A 17,929-nucleotide genomic window follows, 5' to 3' on the forward strand; every position below is an offset into this window, starting at 1 on the left:
TAAGTACCAGTCTATAGTGGTCTTCTGTCAAAATTATCCATGATTAATATGTTTGCAAACCAGTCCACTATATCAATCACAATAAAATGATGTAAGAGGTAAAGGAAACAAAGAGATTATCTTGTTGAAATATTTACAGCCCTACGCTTTAGAGAGCCTAAGTGATTTGTTTGAGGTCCCTCAGATAATTGTAATATAAATTCCTTAATTTAAAATTAGATTGTATTACAAAACATTAATCTTGCTAATTTTACTAATTGAAATATAAATTTAAAATAATGTAAAAAGTGTTCTCATGGTGGACAGAAAAGGAAACGAACAATAGAATATATTATGCTCCACCTCGAGAACTTTGTATTTGAGATGAAAACGTAGAAAACTATTTTTAACATGGTAAATTTAAAAAATAGCAAAGCAATATTGTCTCCAGTTTGTTTTCTGTTGTCATAATAGATTACCACAGACTGGATAATGTATAACGAAAGAAGTTTATTTGGTTTATGGTTCTGGGGGCTGGTAAATCCAAGAACACAGTGCCTCATCTGGTGGCCTTTGTGCTATGTTGTAATATAGAGAAAAGCATCATATGGTGAGAGCAGGCAAAAGCACAGGAGACAGAGAAGAAGGAAATCAGGCTAAACTCATCCTTTTATCAGAAGCCCACTCCTATGATAATGGTATTAATCCATTCATGAGAGCAAAGCCCTTGTGATGTAATCATCTCTTAAAGATCCACCTCTTAATACCCTCACAATGGCAATTAAATTCCAACATGAGATTTGGAGGGGACATTCAAAGCATAGCAAATATTACATTTTAAAAATGTAGCATTATCTTGAATGTTTATGCTTAATCTGAGGAGTTCCTAAATTAGCACCTTCTTTCTTGCCCATGGCTCTGAACACTTTGATAAATAAAACAGCAAATATTAAATCAATGTTACTGATAGAGACCAGGTTGGAAGATCTGCTTTGGTGTGAAGTGCAAGTGTGATTTCTAACACTGAGCAGTAGAATTAGACAGTCTTACAGACCTAAGTACTAATTCCTCCTACATTGAAGAAATTTATGTCAGGGTACAGTGGTTCATGCCTGTAATTCCAGCACTTTGGGAGGCTGAGGAGGGTGGACTGCTTGAACACAGGAGTTTGAAATCAACCTGAGCAATATGGCAAAACCCTGTCTCTACAAAAAAATGCAAAAATTAGCTGGGCATGGTGGCATGTGCCTGATTTGGGAAGCTGAGGTGGGAGGATTGCCTGAGCCCAGGGGAGGTCAAGGCCACAGTGAGCCATGATCATGCCACTTTACTCCAGCCTGGGTTACAGGGTGAGACTCATTCTGGAACAAAAAAAAAAAGTGCAGAGCCCCCATAGAGTCAGAAGTACCAGGAAGAGTGTGCTCTAAACATGCATAAATTTCCACTGAAACAGATAATTCCCCCACTATTTTATATATCCCAATTTGCAAAACATGATTGTAGCAATGGAATCCATAGAATGCTTTTGTACAGCATAATAGATGACAAATCTAACAATAGAGGTTTGTAGTTTCCTATAGTACTGGGTAGCTGGGGCTATAGGCTTGCACCATTATGCCCTCCTAAGCTTTGTTTGTTTATTTATTTATTTATTTATTTATTTATTTATTTATTTTTGTAGAGACAGGGTTTTGCCATATAGTCCAGGCTGGTCTTCAACTCCTGGGGTCAAGAGATCTGCCAGCCTCAGCCTCCCAAAGTGCAGGGATTACAGGCGTGAGCCACCAGACTCTGCACTTTTTATTGCCATTGATCTATGTTACAATACCTTTGTTGTAGATAACTGATAGCGATGCAAAATAATTCTTGTTTATAGACATGCAAACATATTCTATTAGGTGATGTTAAAGAGATTTTTTTTTCCCTGTACTATGGATGAAGCAATTTTGCCTTTATTTGCAAGTTCATTTCAGTATTTCTGATTTATAATTGTGATTGTTCTTTGGATTATCTGAACAGATTTTAACATCTTATCAGCTCCCTCATCAATAATGAGTTACATAAAAATTTCCACGTGTTCATTTTTTTATCTGCATAAGACTCAGAATTTTACCTTTTAAAAAATCCTTTAAAATAGAAATGAGTTTTCACTTTTGTGATTCTTAAAATATCATTTTCTCCTTTTTTCAAAAAAAATTATTTTAAAATATATTTTCTACTGGGCACATGAATTAAATACAAATAAATGTAGGAGCCATAAAATTTGAATGGTAATGAAAAGATATAAGTACAACTTTAAATCACTGAGGGATGAAAGAGGCATAATATTATCTCTGCAACTCTGCCAGTGAACATGAAGGTAAGGAGCAACGAACGTATGTACCAATGTACATACATTTTACCTTGTAACCAATGTAAGCAGAATCAGCGCAACATATACATGCCTATTTTAAGTGTAACTCTTATTTTTTGAGATGCAAATGAAGCTAGACTTTAGTTTCCCTTGTGCAATAAGACCTTAGCAATAATCAAATGCAACCATTTTTCTTGAAAATATATTTAAAAACAAACTATGAATATTTTAAAGGAAAGACAGTGGAAATTTTATATCAAAAAAGAAAAAATAGAGGGGAAGCCTTGGTTAGGAGGAGCAGAAATAGACAAACAAGTAAATAACTGGATCACTTTATCCTTGCCCTAAAGGATGGGAGTTTAGCAGGGGAGACAAACATACAGTCATATATCATTTCACGATGGGGATACATTCTAGGAAATGCATCGTTAGGTGATTTTATCATTGTGCAAACATCATAGAGTGTAGTTATACAAACCTAAATAGTATAGCCTACTACACACCTAGGCCATATGGTAGAGCCCATTGCTCCCTAGGCTAAAAACCTGTGCAGCATGTGTCTGTACTAAATACTGTAGGCAGTTGTGACACAATGATACATATTTGTGTACCTAAACATATCTAAGCACAGAAAAGGTACAGTAGGAATATGGTATTACAGTCTTACAGAACCACTGTCATATGTGTGATCAGTTACTGACCAAAATGTCATTATGTGGCAGATGACCGTACAGAGAAATAATTACAAAAAGGCAAAATATTGTATTAGTTTCCTGTGCTGTTGTAACAAATTACCAAAACTTAGCAGCCTAACATAAAATTTATTATCTCACAGTTTGATAGATCAAAATTCCAACATGGATCTTGCCGGGCTAAAATCAAGGTACTAGGAAGGCTGCATTGTCTACTGGAGCCTCTGAGGAAGAATTTGTTTTAAACTGGCTTCAGGTTATTGGCAATATTCAGTTCTGGGTGGCTGTTAAACTGGGATTATTTTTCCCTGCTAGCTGGCAGTGGGGTCATTCTCAACTTCTAGAGACCACTCACATTCCCTAGTTCATGGCCGCCTTCATTTTTAAAGCCAGCAATGGCAGGTCAGGTCCTTCTCACACTTTCATTTTCTCTGATCCCTCCTGCCTCATCTCTCCTGTCTTACTTTTCTACTTTCCTCCTTGGCTGTTAAGATCTCATGTGATTACCTTGGGCCCACCCTACCTTGAGGTCAGCTGATAGTAACCTTAATTACATCTGCAGAGTCCCTTTAGCACAGTGCCTAGATTCATGTTTGAATAACTTGCTTTGGGGAATCTTGGGACAGGAGACATCTATAGAATTATGACTACCATAGATTGTGTCGAAACTCATGTTACATATAAGGCACATGCAAAGCTCTACACCAAGATGCTAGTGACTGCACTGAGGGCACTGAAATTGTCATTGCAATGCCTGTTATTTTTAGCAATCGTTTTGCCACCACTGCAGTGATTGTCTTCAGCACAATTATGCCTATCAAACTAGTATCAAGAATTTTGATATTTTGGGTGCTAAACATCCTAGGGAGGGTATTTAGAAAATGTCCATTTTAGCTTTACTCTTTCTTTTTGCAGCCTCCTTGTCCTTGAACTCAGGCAGGAGTCCTCAGGCATTTGGCCAGAGAGCAATCTAATATAAAAATCCTACGCATAATGTTTTCCCTGTGACAACAAGTCCATTATACTTGAAACAATCTTCTACAGAAATATCTTTTTTTCCCCTTAAGAGTGAGTTCACCAGAGGCTTCTTAGACTTTCACGTAAACAGACTCGTGCCATTCCTACCTCCTAAGACCTATAGGCTCTGCCAGACAAACATAGATCCAAGACAAACATAGATTCATCTTAAACGGAAATGCTTGTTACACAAGGCTGCAAAGACATACAATGGAACATCCATTTTCCTCAGAATTGGAGTATAGTTTCTTCGAACTTCCCAATTCATGGTCTGTGAAAAATTCAACACCCTCGCCATGATTTCTGCAAATTATCTTCCAGCTTACTTCTTCACAGTCCGTCTCTTCCCTCTCCTATGTTTGGGTATATTGATCAGTTAGGACCCGCTTTAGCAGCATGTAACAGAAATGCAATAGCAATTTGCATGTAACAGAAATGCAACAGCCAATTTGTAACAGAAAGGGCTCAGTCAATTAGGGGACTATTTTTCCCAGTCTAGCTCCACAGACTCATCGTCGACTCAGACTCTTTTCATCTTTCTGGTCCTCTATCTTCATTATCCTCCTGCTTGCCAGGTGGCAGCTGCATCGGTAATAGCCTGATCATACTACTGGCAGGAAAACGGGAAAAGGAGGAGTTGAGGAGTCACCAACATTAGGAAACCCAAATTCCTATCAGTCCATCACTTGTGTCTCATTGATGAGAATTGTGTACCTGGGCACAATTTCACCCTGAACAAATGAGGTTCTATTAATAAAGAGGAACGAGGAGTGGGTATTCATCAGGTTTTCGTAGTGGCTGCTCCAGTAGGTGCCTTCTCACTTCTAATTTAAACCAACATACGCAAACAGGCCTGCCATTTGTCAGTTTCCACTAACGATCACTCCTCGCCAAACATTCCAACTGTCTAATAATTTTGCTGAAGACCTGAGGTTTCATCAGGAATGAGGCAGTTTCTCAAACATCTTGTTGGCTCCTCTTACCATGCTTTCTTACCCCCCAGTTCACACAAACAGAGCCACTCCATCTAACACAGGGTTCCTAAGATGAAGGCCTATGCCAGCCAGACATTAATATAATAATTCCTCAGTGTGTTACATACATGGGACTTTGATATAAAAGTATATTTTAACAAGAAGGAAATATTTATACCCTTCATATACATTCTCAAACAATGTATGTTCCACATTCACATAATTGCTATCTCCAGGAAGTTGATCTCACAGTCCCTATTGAGAAAAACTGTTGTCATGTCTTAAAGGAAGCAGCCTTTTAAAGCGATTTCCTTGAGCTTAAACAGATTTTTTTAATTCTGGAAGAATAAGGTTGTACCAGCTTGATCGTAGAGAGTCTGAAAGTATTACATTAGAAGTTAGGAGACTGGGTCCTATTTTTTGCTGTAAGCTGCTGTAAGAAGTTACAGGTGTTCTGTCTGTTTTGATCAACATGTGCCTTTTCTGTAAAATGGAGTAGGTCAGCATGTATAAGTTCTAAAAAGTTCTGAGTTGTGAGAGATCAAACACTTTTATTATTATTATTGTTATTTTGAGATGGAGTCTCACTCTGTTGCCCAGGCTGGAGTGCACTGGCGTGATCTCGGCTCGCTGTAACCTCTGCCGCCTGGGTTCAACTGATTCTCCTGCCTCAGCCTCCCTAGGAGCTGGGATTAAAGGCGTGCACCACCACGCCTGGCTAATTTTTGTATTTTTAGTAGAGATGGGGTTTTGCCATGTTGGCCAGGCTGGTCTTGAACTCCCGACCTCAGATGATCCACCCACCTCAGCCTCCCAAAGTGCTGGGCTTACAGGCATGAGCCACTGCACCTAGCCAAGATCAAACGCTTGTAATCAGCTGTTGCTTTAAGATAAAGGAGGAAGAAAATAAGCAAAGGAAGATGGGGATGGGAGGAGAGAATGATAGGGAAGCAGACAGGCAGGCCAGGAGAGATGGGAAGGAGGGACAGAATGAAGGGGCGGTGGAGAACCCAGTTGCTCAGTTATAACATAAGAGTAGGAATGACCAAACGGAAAATGTAGCTACCTCTTATTCTCCTTTTGACTATGACTACATAGTTATTTCTGTCTTGGTCAGTTTCTGAAAAAGACTTTGATACACCCACTCAGTGCCATTGTACATGCTGTTTCTTCAGCATGAGGACACTAGTTCATATCAGCAAGCATTCCTTCCTCTATCATTGTGCCTGGCTTATTCCTAGCCACTCTTCCAAATCGGCACAGAAAACACCACCTCTGCAGAGGAGCTTTCAAGACTTTGACTGCCCGCTAAATTCATACCCATTTTGAGCTATGAGCTTCTCTATGTGCTCTTATAGTTCCTTATGATAGCTTCTTCTATCAGACTTACCTTTATATAAAAGTGTGTTCATTTATTCTGTAAAGCATTAGGTCAATGGAGTTTACTGAGTAGATATTATGAAGGAAAGCACTGTGATAGGTAATAGGTTCAAAGATAAATGAGATAGTGTTGCTTTCAAGGACTGGATATTCTACCAGGAGAAATAACTTAAAGGGGAAGATAAATGCTATAATAATGATATGCATGTAATTCCATGGAAGCTAAGAGAAGAGGTACATAGACAAAGCTAAAGGAGTCAGAGGAAGCTTTCCAGAGAAAACTCCTAAGAATAAAAATAATCTAGCAAAAGAGGAAGCACTAGCAGCTGGCATGCCAAGCAGAGGGCACAGCATAGGCAAAGGACGAGAGAGAGAGAAATGGCACAGCTCGGGCTGTGAGAAGTCACTCTGCTGCAGGAAAGAGCTGTCCTGGTAGTGGTGAACAAGGGACATTTATGGCAGGGTGTGTGTACAAATTCCAAGTTTATCCTAAAACCTATGGAACCCACGGAGATGTTTAACTGTCAGGGGTGTGACATGATCACGCTACAAAATCATGGATGCTACAAAACTCATTTAATTTTTTTTGAATTGTTGATTTAAAAAAATACTGAATTAGAAACACATATTTCCTTCTATGTCTTGCCTACTACACAATGAATTTCTTTGAAGGCAGGGATAATGTTTTATTTGCATCTTTTCACTCAGCAAAGCTTCAGCACATAGTAGGTAGGCATTTAATAAATGTTTGTTGAATGAATAATAATAAGTGAAAATAAGTGAATTAAAAAAATGAGTAGGAGAATTTGGGTGAAGAGAAAAGTAATATTGTTAAATACACTCAGGGACACTGTTAAATTGCACACAGGATGGGAAAGGCTAAGATACTTCCATGTATCTAAAAGCTAAAACAACTCTGAAGCTGCAGTGACTTGAGTTATGAAGCTATTTTTTAAACCCGTAATTTCTTTTTTAAGACGGGGTCTTGCTCTGTTGCCCAGGCTGGTGCAGTGGTGTGATCATGGCTCAGTGCAGCCTAGACCTCCCAGGCTCAAGTGATCCTTCCACCTTATCCTCCGCCAAGGAGCTGGGACCCCAGGCATAAGCCACCACGCCTGGTTAATTTTTAAATTGTATTTAATTTTTTGTAGAGATGGAGGTCTCCCTATGTTGCTGAAATTCCTGGCCTCACACAACCCTCCCATCTTGGCCTCCCAAAGTGCTGGGATTACAGATGTGAGCCACCATGCCTGGCCTATTAAAGCCTGAAATCTTGAAAGTAAATGTCTTTACAATATGGTGAATAGGAATTATTAATGAGTTTAGAGAAGAGGCAGATGTGAATTGTTAGAAGGTATTTTCTTCCTAATGCTAATAGGCAAATACTAATATGTAAATGGCATTTAATCAGTAACCTGTAATGTTAATGATAACATTTTAATTAAGGAAAAAAGCACTCTTGGCTAGGACAGGTGCGTTTTTTGAAATATTAATCCTACATTTTATGTCACATTTATATTCTAGGTTTTAAATCAGCCATATGACCCATCTTGTGCTACTTCTAGGATGGTGTCTAGGAGTAAGTAGTAACCAGCTTCCATGTTTTAAATTTCAACCATATTTCAGGAAGGATAAATGCAGGCAAAAATAGTAAGTGGAGAATTGCTATCATCTCTCTTAATAAAACTATACCAATGGAAGCCTAGTTATTGAAGACTGTGGATCCCTAACTAAGATCGAACCATGTTTTTGGTGTCATAGGATATTAAACTGAAGGCCCAATTCTTAGGGAATAAACAATTTGAAGATAACTGATCTTGAAAACTCACACCTATAAAATATAATAAATTTTATATATGGTTTTAATCTTTATTGCAAGGATCTCCAAATGCATTATGGACAGATTAATCCTCATAACCTTTATTGGGAGATGGCAAGTATTGTCTTCATCTGATAGAGTGGAAAATTGAGTCATCTAGGATCTTGGCTTGCATCCAGCTGCAGAGCTGGAATGTGAAGAGGAAGGAGAAAAGGATGTTAGATCTGCTGCCACTTGGTTTAGAGCTTTAGTCACTAAAGTTTGGCAGCTATCTAGGTGGTAAATTATAAAATTAATTTTCTTCTGAAATTCATTCTTGACAGATGTTTTCCCATTGGTAGATTTCAAAATGTATACTGCCTAGGAAAGAAACATTTTTTTCTCCTCCTAAGATTTCTTCTAGTTGAATTGGAAAACATTGTTGGTGAAAACAACTTTGCCGTTTCATTTTTTTTTAAGTTAAATGAATGCATCATTTAACAAAGCTTGTGTTTTAAAAGCCCACTTTTCATACTTCAAGCTAATATTTTGTTTTTTAAAATTAACTGTCTTAATTAAAATGCCTAATAAATTACATAGTTAATTGATATGCAATTCAATATATAGCTAAATACTATGTAATTTAACTGTAAATATGATATATGTGTACATGTGAAGTATGTTATATATATGTGATTTAATTTTATTTAAATTTAATAGTATAAATTTATTTCTTATTTATAATTTTATATAAATTAAATTTCAACCATATTTCAGGAAGGCTAAATGCATGCAAAAATAGTAAGTGGAAAATTGCTATCATCTCTCTTAATTAATTAGCCTAGTTATTCAGGACCATGAACTCCTAAGATTGAACCACATATTGGGTTTTTTTTTTTTCAAGACAGGGTCTCATTCTGTTGCCCACGCAAATATATGTAACTATACTCATATATAACTATAAATGTAATATATGTATGATGTAAAGATATATGTGTGTATGATAAAAAACAGTAAAACCAACACCCATATATCTAGTATTCAGCTTCAGAAATGCATTACCAATAACTCTGAAGCCCTCTTTCTTCATTTCTGGGGGTAACCACTGAATGATGTGTTTATCATTTCCTTGATTTCTTTATAGTCTTTCTACATGTGAACCTATACCCTAAACAAAAAACAACATATTGTTGAGTTTCGTCTGTTTTTGAATTCTATATAAATGGGATTATACTATATGTATTCTTTGACGTGCTTATGCCATTTTAACTCCAGAACTTAATTTCATTACATATATACCACAATTTATTTTTTCATTCTTGTGTCAGTTGCCATTTAGGTTATTTCCTTTTTTTTTTTTTTTTGCTATTGCAAACAATGCTGCCATGGAAATTTCTGGAAGCAATTCTTGCCTTAGCCTGTGTTCTCATGAAAGCAGAACTTGATCCACTTGTATACAGATAGTTTATTTGGAAAGTGATCTTAGGAAATAGGAGTGAGGAACCAGGGATAGGAAACAGATGAGAGGAAACCAATAGAGGATGTTGTCTTTATTGACTGAATATTTGTGTCCTTCCAAAATCTATATGTTGAAGACCCAACCCCCAGTGTGACTATATTTGGAAATTGGGCCTCTAAAGAAATAATTAAGGTTAAAGGAGGTCATAAGACTGAAGCCCTCATCCTATAGGATCAGTGTTTCCATAAGAAGAGACAGCAGAGAGTTGTTTCTTTTTCTCACTCTCTGACGTGGAAGGATATAGTAAGAAGGTGGCCATTTGCAAGCCAGGAAGGAACCAAATCAGCAGGCACCTTGATCTAACACTTCTAGCCTCCAGAAGTGTGAGAAAATAAATTCCTGTTGTTTAAGCCACCCAATTTATGGTGTTTTATTATGGCGACCTGAACCAATTAAGATATCGTCCATTGCAGTGGACACAGGTGTAGTGAGTACTTGCAATTTTATGTTGGCTCTGAATCCATTTTGAGTATAGCGTTAACTGTCTTCTACTAGAAACAGGATTTAGTCTCCCTTGATGCAGTTTTCAACTCTCTGCCTCCTGCCAGTTCCTCAATGTGGTCAATCTAGATATCTGCCCCATATAACCACCTCCTGTTAACCACTTCCCTATGAAACACAGAGATCCAACCTACTGGACTCATCACACTGACACTCATACCTCTCATGGAATATGCAGATGTGCCATGGTGATCACTTCTAAGTCACCGTTTGGCCTCATGGGTCTTATGTCTAATTCCATCAGTTAGAATTCCTCATGGGAAATCTGCTTGGGTACCCTGCACCCCAATAAAGGCCTCAGCCTGCATCAGGGGTGACTAAATCCTGTTTCTAGTATGAAACAGTTAACCCTATACTCAAAATGGATTCAGGTCTATACTTAGACCTTATATAGTTAGCCCTATACTCAAATGGATTCAGCCTACAGGTCTACCTCTCTCTGCCTCTCCATCTTCTGGTTGAGCACAATTCCCCTGAGATCTTCCATCAGCCTTGATTAGTAACCCGATTCTCTCTTGGACGTGTAAGTAATAAACGACTTCTGTTATTTCATGTATTTTGTTGTGTGCGTTCTCTGTGTCTCTCCTGACTGACACACTTGGATGCAAATTTTCTCCCAGTCATAGTTATTTTTCTAGAGATTGGCTATCTTGGCACAAATCTTCAATATAGGTGAGACAGGAGCCACATGGTACCTGCCAGTATAAACAAGTGTCCTGTGTGGACACCTGGTCATGGGCTAGACATTAGGCAGTACATCAGGATAAAGAAGTATCTGGGAAATGCACACTAAACTTCGATAACCAAATCCTTAGGGTCTCCTTCAGGGTAGGGCTATAGTTTATGGCTATTCTCAAGACAGGTACCTCAAGACCAAATTAGAAAGAAATGAAACAAAAATGTGTCCTATTGTGTTGATGTTCTCTGGAGGGAATTTTTTGAAAGACTAAATGGCATAAAATAAACACAAATACATGTATATTGTCTTTTATGTTTACCTATGTATTAATGTTATTGGTATTCTTTCTTCATGTGAATTAGAGCTAGTCTAATATCCTTTCATTTCAGCCTGAAAAACTTGTTTTTGTATTTCTTATAGGGTTGGTCTATTAGAGACCAATTTTTAAAGTTTTTGCTTATATGAGAATTCCTTAATTTACCCTTTGTCTTTTGAATGTTAATTGTGCTGAACATAAAATTCTTCACTGACAGCCTTTTTCTTTTAGCATTTTGAATACAATAGCCCTCTCTTATCCATGGTTTCACTTTTCACAGTTTTAGTTACCTATAGTTAACCACAGTCTGGAAATATTAAATGGAAAATTGCAGAAATAAACAATTCATAGGTTTTTAATTGCACACCGTTCTGAATAGAATGATGAAATCTTGCACCATCCCATCCAGTACACAAATCATCCTTTTTTTTGGAAAGTATCCATGAGGTACACAGTACCTGTTCATTAGTCACTTAGTCGCAGTCTCAGTTATCAGATCAACTGTAGTAATAATGCAGTACTTGTGTTTAAATAACCCTCATTTAACTTAAAATGTTCCTAAAGCAGAAGGATTGTGATGCTGGCAATTTAGATATACTAAATAGAAGCCATAAAGTGCTTTCTTTAAGTGAAAAGCTGAAAGTTCTTGACCTGATACGAAAAGAAGAAAAATTGTGTGCTGAGGTTGCTAAGATCTATGGTAAAATCTCATCTACCTATGATATTGTAAAGAAGAAAAAAGAAATTTATGCTAGTTTTGTTGTTGCATCTAAAACTGCAAAAGTTACAGTGCTTAGTTAAGACAGAAAAGGTATTAAATTTGTGGGTAGAAGACATGAACAGAAACGTATTCCAATTAACAGCAAGAGAGTTTGGTATTATCTGCAGTTTCAGGCATCCACTGGTGGTCTTGGAATATATCCCCAGTGAATAATGGGAGACTGCTTTATAATTCCATGGTCTCCTGGCTTCATGATTTCTGATGGGAACTCATCTATTAATCTTCTTGAAGATTCTTTGTACATGATCAGTTGCTTCTTTGTTTTTTTGACAGTTTGATTATGATGTGTCCAGATGTGGATCTCTGAGTTTATTCTACTCTGAATTTGTGCAGATACTTCTATTAGGAGGTTAACATTTTTCATTAAATCTGGGAAGTTTTCAGTGATTGTTTCTTCAAATATTCTTTCTTCCCCTTTATCTCTCTCTTCTCCTTCTGGAACTTTCATTATGCATGTGTTTGCAATGCTTGATGGTGTCTAACAGCTCTCTGATGCTCTATTCATCTTTTTAAAAAATTCTTTTAAATTTCTGCTTCTTAGATTGGATAATCTCAACTGACGTATCTTGAAGTCTGCCAAATCTCTCCTGTGTAAGTTGAAATCTGCTGTTGAGAATCTCTAGGAAATTTTAAATTTCAGATATTTTAATGTACTTGTTTATATTCTTATTTCCCTCACCAAAATGTGAGCTATTTAGAGAAAGGACTAGATCATATTTGTTTTTTAGCCCTAGCATTGGGCACATAGAACACACTAAGTGCTCCATAGACAGAATTGAATTAATTAATGTAAATCAAGTTTATATATGAATAGTGTATACCATGCAAACACAGCTAGATCCACTAGATTCTCTCGAGAATTCTTTCACCATTTAGATAAACTATTTTGTATTATATAAAATCAGTTCTAGAATAAATGGAAAGATCAGAAATTTCTTGATTTATCCTGTATGATAGCATAGCATTGTAGTCAGAGTGCCAGCTTCTGAATGAGACAGACTGGGTTCACTTTCTTTCTCTGCCACTTACTGACTGTGTAGCCTAGGGAAAGTGGCCACCTATAGGCTCAAATTTCACTTCCTGTAAAACAAAGAGTTGCTATAAGCATGAAGTGACATATAGATGGATAGAAAATAATTGGCACAGTTCTAGACACATAGAATACATTCAGCAAATTATATATCAATAAAATGACCAATATTCCATGCTAAAGAACACCATACATCAATCTCATCAATGTATAGAGACATAACATTTTTCAATAAAATGCTATTTCATATGATTAATCATAAGTGTAAAAATATTTCCTTATGGCTAGATAACCTTTTTCCTGAACTCAAGAATGTGTCAACATATGGGATTCTAATAATAGACTGAATTTCTTTGCCTAAGATCTATGGTAAAAACTAATCTACCTATGATATTGTAAAGAAGAAAAGAAGAAATGTATGCTAGTTTTTTTGTTGCGTCTCAAACTGCAAAACTTACAGTGCTGAGTTAAGACAGAAAAGGTATTAAATTTGTGGGCAGAAGACATGAACAGAAACGTATTCCAATTTGCCAGCAATAGGTCAATCTTTCCTTTATAATTGATAGGATGTTGATAGCACTGCCAGATTTCTTTTCTTAAATTATTATATGCATTGCTTTGTTAATCTATAAGGTTATTCTCTAGTGGATTTACGTCATCTATAGAATCAAATACTGATTTCACACCCCATCTTCATATTTTGCTTCACCACCTTTATTTTTTTATTTTATTTTAACTTTTTCTTCTGACATTTCCCCATGCTAACTTCGGACTAGAAATAAAGTGGATCATCTCTCTTTTCAAATGTCTTCTGCTTTTCTGCCTCTTTCTGTGTGTTCATTGCATACCTTCTCCCAAAACTGTAACTTGAATCTTTTCCTCAGGTTTATTTAAAATGTGCATATATTCACATAATAATCATGTCTTTTCTGAATTTTCCTATATATTTTTGTGTTTATTATTAGGTGAATGCTATTATTACCTAAAATATCTTTATTGTCCTTTTCTACAACTAGATTATAGTCTTCTATAATAGAAAAATCTAGTTACTTTTGTAGCAATGCTTATGATTACTGAGAAAATATTTGGTGATTTCAAAACCAACTTTACACATCACGCTTTGTAAAAATTCAGTTTTAGCTAGTCATTTTTTTCCAATTGTGAAGAAACCATTTCATGTCAATTTTTAGAACATTTAATGTGCTCTGATTGAATGCATCTGTTTAAAATTTTGTGTTTATATACACACAAAAGTTTAAACTACATGGTCTTTTACAAGTTGAGTTTACCAAGGAGTAGATGTATCTATTCCACTGTGTGATGGTTACCACAGAAATGAATGAATGAGGATGTTATTAATTTGGTGATTTTAGGGCGGAGGAATACAGTTTAGAGTGAGAATACTCTGTAGGTGAAATAAATATAGACCGGCAATTGCTGGAGAGAAAACTCAATAGGGGCAAAAACAGTTGCTGATTTTCTGTGGTGCTTGTTTGTTTGTTTGTTTGTTTGTTTATTTACTTATTGAGACAGAGTCTCGGTCTGTTGCCCAGGCTGGAGTGCAGTGGCACAATCTCAGCTCACTGCAACTTCTGCCTCCTGGGTGCAAGCAATTCTGTCTCAGCCTCCCTAGTAGCTGGGATTAAAGGCGCACACCACTACGCCCAGCTAATTTTTGTATTTGTAGTAAGATGTGGTTTCACCATGTTGGTCAGGCTGTTTTCAAACTCCTGACCTCGTGATCTGCCCACCTCAACCTCCCAAAGTGCTGGGATTACAGGCGTGAGCCACCGTGCCCCACTGTGGTGTTTATTTTTTGTCCAGTATAGGCAGGCTGGGAAGAAGGGACTGCTGAGGAGAGCTCTGGTTTTCGGTATCTACCTAACATCCTTCTGCGGCAGCTGTTTTGTGTTTTGTTTTTGTTTTTGTAATAAATAGAACCGGGAAAGACAAATAAAATGAGAAAATGTAGCCTATCTCTTTTTAGCAAGGGAAAAAACCAAATGTTTTTGTAGTCACATAACAGCAGAGTTTTGTTTGTGACCTGACAACAGAGAGAGGAGGAAAAACTGTTCTGTTCTTAGCAAAGGATAGAACAGGAATTTGATAAAGCGTGACTAATAATTGAAGATAAATAAAGTGAGTGCCCAGTGTTACCTTTAGTTTCCTTTTTAACCTCTTCAAAATATGCTTCATTCATGAATGGCTATGCTTCTCTGATAGCATAAATAATTATTTAAGGTAGACATGTATAATTGTGACTTGTTTTCCAGTTACCTTATGTTACAGAAATGTGGATGTTGAATCATGAAAATTTTAGAAGCTACCACTTATTGTTTGACAGTCCCCAACTTATGGTTCAAGTTATGATTTTTTTCAACTTTAAGATGGTACAAAAGTGATATGCATTACATAGCAACAGTACTTTGAGTATTGATGTTTTCCCATGCCAGCAGTATGTGGTGCAATACTCTTGTGATGCTGGGCAACAACAGCTGTCAATCAGCCACGGGATTCCAAGGTTAAACAACCAATATGCTACATTGTCCCATGTTGCCAGATGATTTTGCCCAACTCTAGGCTAATGTAAGCGTTCTGAGCACGTTTAAGGCAGGCTGGGCTAAGGTATGATGTTTGGTAGGTTAGGTGTATTAAATGCATTTTTTTTTTTTTTTTTTTTTTTTTTTTTGAGATGGAGTCTCACTCTGTCGCCCAGGCTGGAGTGCAGTGGTACAATCTTGGCTCACTGCAACCTCTGCCTCCTGGGTTCAAGCGACTCTCCTGCCTCAGCCTCCAGAGTAGCTGGGATTGCAGGCACCCTCCACCAGGTCTGGCTAATTTTTTGTATTTTTAGTAGAGACGGGGTTTCACCATTTTGACCAGGCTGGTCTTGAATTCCTGAGCTCAGGTGATCTGCCCGCCTCGGCTTCCCAAAGTGCTGGGATTACAGGCGCGAGCCACCGTGCGTGGCCTTAAATGCATTTTTGACTTAGGATATGTTCAACTTATGATAGATTCATCAGGATTCAACCTTATCACAAGTTGAGCAGGTTCTGCATTTTCAACAAGGGCAAAAGAACTAAAAGGTAAACAGCTTCTAGAATATTAAACTTGTAAGTCTTTATCTATTCAGTCATGTCAACATTCAGCAACACTGACAGGAAAGCTATCTCATATTTAATTGGAATCCTTATATTTCAAACTCTATTCCTCAGTTCTTGGTGCTGGTAAGGAATGCATCCTTTCTCAGAGCTAGATTTACCAATGGAGTCTAGCTTCTCGGCTTCTCACTTGCAGGGGTCCCTTACGGGGCCTTGGGAGGGATCCCAGCATTGTGTTGCATGGACGTATATTTTCATAACATTTGCAAAATTAAGATATTTTAATTGTGCTTAGTTGGATTACTATCACTCATCCATACTTACTGTTATCATGCTTTCTTTTGGTGCTAGATAGCTGGAGAATGGTCATGGGCATTTGCGCATCAGCTAAAGGGAAGTCAAATGTTGAATACATGTGTTTTGGTGTGGTGGACATATTTTTGTAGTTCACAGACTCACTTCTATGTGTAGTTCAGTTGTTTCTAGTTATCCCATGATAGGAATTGTTTCCAAGAGTATTACTACTTGGTACCCACTGGTGACTTACATAGTGTCATGAAATAAAGATGTAGGACCAGACATTTTAAAATCAAATGAGCTTGTCCTGTGACACTTGCCACTGGACCTACATGGGAAGTGGGAACAAATAAGGTTGAAGGCTTTGCAGATGCTGCCGCTGCTGTGAGCCCTGTACTATCAGCCGTGGTCAACCCCACTGTGTTCTTCGACATCGCTGTCAACAGCGAGCCCTTGGGCTGTGTCTCCTTAGAGCTGTTTGCGGACAAGTTTCCAAAGACAGCAGAAAACTTTCATGCTGTGAGCACTGGAGAGAAAGGATTTGGTTATAAGGGTTCCTGCGTTCACGGAATTAATCCAGGTTTTATGTGTCAGGGTGGTGACTTCTCATGCATAATGGCACTGGTGGCAAGTCCATCTACGGGGAGAAATTTGATGACAAGAACTTCATCCTAAAGCATACAGGTCCTGGCATCTTGTCCATGGCAAATGCTGGGCCCAACACAAATGGTTCCCAGTTTGTCATCTGCACTGCCAAGACTGAGTGGTTGGATGGCAAGCATGTGGTCTCTGGCAAGGTGAAAGAAGGCATGAATATTGTGGAGGCCATGGAGCACTTTGGGTCCAGGAATGGCAAGACCATCAAGAAGATCACCATTGCTGACAGTGGACAACTCGAATAAATTTGACCTGTATTTTATCTTAACCACCAAACCATTCCTTCTGTAGTTCAGGAGAACAGTCCTCCACCCCATTTGCTTGTAGTATCCTAGAATCTTTGTGCTGTCTCTGCAGTTCCCTTTGGGTTCCATGTTTTCCTTGTTCCCTTCCATGCCTAGCTGGATTGCAGAGTTAAATTTATTATTATGAAATAAAAACTAAATAACAAAAAAAAAATGAGTGTTGAAGTGTTCAGATCCAGAAGCTGATCAATGGAAGATTTTTCTATTTGTCAGACATGTAAAATTATAAGCAGAGAATTGGTTTTCATCAACACCTAATCCAATATATAATCAAAATGGAAAATCTCCCTTATTGGGAATATTTGATAATGTAGCATATACAATGATCAGTGTATCATATTTTTTTCATTTTGGGGGGAATTATACAATGGAGAATTGATCAGAATGTGTTTTTATAGGGCACAAACCTATGGGTACTAAAAAAACACATGTCTGTATGAAGTCATGTTTTTGTGCATCCTAACTTCATTTTTAAAAAATTCAATTGACCATCCTAGAAGGAAGATTGAATTGTCTCTCTATTTTTTCTCTATAAAGTTACATAGAACCA

General features: G+C 37.4%; 1 pseudogene; it reads left to right on the forward strand.

Annotated features, from left to right (window-relative positions):
* Positions 1–15,455: 15,455 nt before the first annotated feature.
* Positions 15,456–17,336, forward strand: LOC134732574 (peptidyl-prolyl cis-trans isomerase A-like; annotated as a pseudogene).
* The last annotated feature ends 593 nt before the right edge of the window (positions 17,337–17,929 follow it).

This window comes from Symphalangus syndactylus, chromosome 15, assembly GCF_028878055.3.
Source record: "Symphalangus syndactylus isolate Jambi chromosome 15, NHGRI_mSymSyn1-v2.1_pri, whole genome shotgun sequence".
In the NCBI taxonomy this organism is placed as follows: domain Eukaryota; kingdom Metazoa; phylum Chordata; class Mammalia; order Primates; family Hylobatidae; genus Symphalangus; species Symphalangus syndactylus.